Raw genomic sequence first — 3,240 nt, 5'->3', positions numbered from 1 at the left:
TCTCCGGTTGTCTTCGGGGACTTGATGAGAGTTCGTAAGAGTGTAGCCATATGGCTTATGCATGTGAGGCTGTATAGCCAGGTGATGGCCCCGGTTGTGTTCGGAGATGCCTCCAGTTGTCTTTGGAGATGCCTCCAGTTGTCTTTGGAGATGCCTCCAGCTGTCTTCGGAGACTTAACAATGATTCCTGCAAAGTTCAGAGCAAAATAGTCAAAGCTGGAAAAGCATATGATAAAATAATTGACAAAGTATGGAGTAAAGTGGTGGAATAGCCATCTGGCTCATGATGTTGATGGTATCGTGACAGGCCAAATTGAGGACACGTAATCCTGATTTAATTCGCCTTCAATCTCGTCAACCAACAAAACAGGTATATAAAGTCATAAAGTTATTGTGATGAAAATAAAAATTAAAGATAGAGTTAGAAATAAAGTCGTTTGGCTTTTTAGGCGAGGCCATATTGAGCCAGATGATGCTTTTCTGCCATGATTGATAGACTTGACTGTTGATCTCGCGGTCTTAAGTTCCTGCACTCAAAGAAAAATTCTTAGTTTGGGAGGGGGAAGTTGATTCGTGTTGACTCGAAGCTTGACGTGGTTGGCGCTCCATTCGTCTTGTTTTTTGGGATCTTGTGATCTCCGTTTAAGCCTCGGTAGATAAACAGTAGTGAAATAATTGAAAGAAAGTATTTCATTTGAAAGGTAGGTATGTAAGTATATGTATAAGGGAATGTAACTATACGTATATAAGTTGTGAAATATGTATATGTAAACGTATGTATGTAAGGAAAGATATATATGTAAATATATGTATATAAGGAAATATATATGCGTAAATATGTGTATGTAAGTTGTAAAATATTTCTGCCAACTTCAGATTGTGACATTTCTAAAGTAATTGGTCTATAATACTTCCTATCTAGTAGCCTTAATCTTGTCGATGTCCAGCCGTTCTTTCGTCTATATCTTTTCAAAATATGCCCCAGTTTTGGGTTCAAAAGGGTATGCTAAACTTATGTTGTGGTGTGACCGAACCTTGTATAGGTTGCCTACGTATCCGCCAAGGAATCAGGTCAGAACGTAGTTCGTAAAATACATAAAGTGGTCTGAAGTTTTCTAATAAAGGGACCGAGCCCGACGTGGATTGCCTACGTATCCCACCAAGGGAATCAGGTCGGCGTAGTTTTGTTATATAAATGGTAAAAGGTTTTTTTGGATTTTATCTACGTGTGACGGATCTGTATGTTAATAGTCTACGAATCCCGCCGAGGGAATCAAGCCCTGTGTGGTTTTCTTTGTGTAAGGACTTTGGATTTTCTGTTATAGCGCAACCGAACCCTGTGTGGGCTGCCTGCGTATCCCACCTCGGGAATCAGGTCAGAACGTAGTTCGTACGCATGCGAATGGCAAAAATTCTAACCTAGTATGACCGAGTCCCTATGTGGGCTGCCTACGTATCCACCGAGGAATCAGGTCAAGCGTAGTTCGCACGCATAAGATATTTTGGATTTTTTTTTTTGTTATAAAGCAACCGAACCCTATGTGGGCTGCCTACGTATCTCACCATGAGAATCAGGTCAGAACGTAGTTCGTACTTGGTTGTTAAAGGAAAGGTTGCAAACTAGGTTGTCCTACCTAATGTCGTCTTTTGATTTCTTCTTAGATTGCTAGCTTTCAGGCTTATGTTATCATCTATCGGCTATTTCAAATCTTTTGAGTGGAATCTTGTCTTGTCCCCTAGTTTCTTTGTTACTCTCTCGGGATGTATGTTTGTCTGTTTGTTCATTTCCTGTCACAATCGTAGAGTTGACAGATTTGATGATTATAGTAGAAAATAACAATAATAGATGATTAAGGAAAATCAGAAATGCGTTCATAGTTTTCACGATTAAGCTTCCAAAAGATGAAGCAAAGAAAACAAAAGTTTTGAGCATGATTCAAGCCTTAAAAAAAAAAAGTTCACTACATGTTCGGTCTACCAAGACCACCAGCGAATCAGAGACGGAGTACAAGTCCAATTCTTCAGAGTCTCTCCTGGTTCGGCACCCCGTATTGCCAAGCCTTGGTGTTGTGAGTAGTTGTAGCAGTGATCTTCATGTGTGTTTGTCTTTGGATTATTCACGGGAACGACAAAAGTTGATGACATGTCCCTTTCCGTACCGGATTCCTTCAAATCTTGGCATCTCCGTGAGCAGGCAAAGGATTGTTGACCACATTGGGCTTAGCTTCAGCGAGCTGAATTACTCCTTCCTTAATCAGGGCTTCGATTTTGTTTTTAAGCCCATAGCAATCTTCAGTGGCGTACCCAACAACTCCAGAGTGGTATGCGCAACTTTTGGAACCATCAAACCATTTTGGGATAGGCTCGGGAATTTTTCCTTCAATCGGTTGTATTATGCCTGCTGCTTTCATTCTTTCGAACAATTGAGCCAAGGGTTCAGCGATCTGAGTGTAATTACGGGTGTTTTTGGTGTCAGGGTTTGGACGGGCTCTAGGTATAGTATGTGGTCGATTTTGGTAAGTTGGAGCTTGGTTGGGTTGATACGGGCGTGGGTTTTGATGCGGAGGCGCTCGGGGTTGGTAGTAGTTTGCTTGGGTGTTGTAAACGGGGTAAGGAGGTAGTGGAGCTTGGTAGGGTTCAGGGTAGTGGTAAGGGTGGAAAGTTTGTTGTGGGTGGTTAAAGTATGGAATGGCTTGGCTCGGCTCATGTCCTTGAGCGTTCATGACTGCAGCGACATCTTCCTTCTTCTTTTTAATCCCGTTGATAGAACCAGATTGTATAGCTTTGTTCATTGCTTGTAAAGCAATAAGATCCTGAATTTTCCCCGATTTGATTCCTTCTTCCAGTGCTTCTCCCATTCGAACAACTTCTGTGAATTTTTGTCCCATCATACCTATCATTTTCTCGTAAAATATGCCAACCTGGCATTCAATGAAGGTAGCAGTCATTTCCCTATCATTCATCGGAGGTTGAACCCTGGCTGCTTCTGACCTCCAACGTAACGCATATTCGCGGAACGTCTCAGTTGACTTCCTGGTTAACTTAGTCATGTAAACTCTATCTGGTGTGATATCGGTGTTAAAACTGAACCTGTCCATAAAGTCTTGCGCCATGTCACTCCAACCACGCCATTTACGGACATCCTGTTGTGTATAAAAAGTAAGTGCTTCGCCAGATAAGCTTCTTATGAAGAGCTTCATCCTTATGCTCTGGTCTCTGCCCACTCCAACCAGTTTGTCA

Source organism: Lycium barbarum, chromosome 6 (assembly GCF_019175385.1).
Source record: "Lycium barbarum isolate Lr01 chromosome 6, ASM1917538v2, whole genome shotgun sequence".
Taxonomy (NCBI): domain Eukaryota; kingdom Viridiplantae; phylum Streptophyta; class Magnoliopsida; order Solanales; family Solanaceae; genus Lycium; species Lycium barbarum.
Note: the sequence above shows the minus strand (reverse complement) of the source record.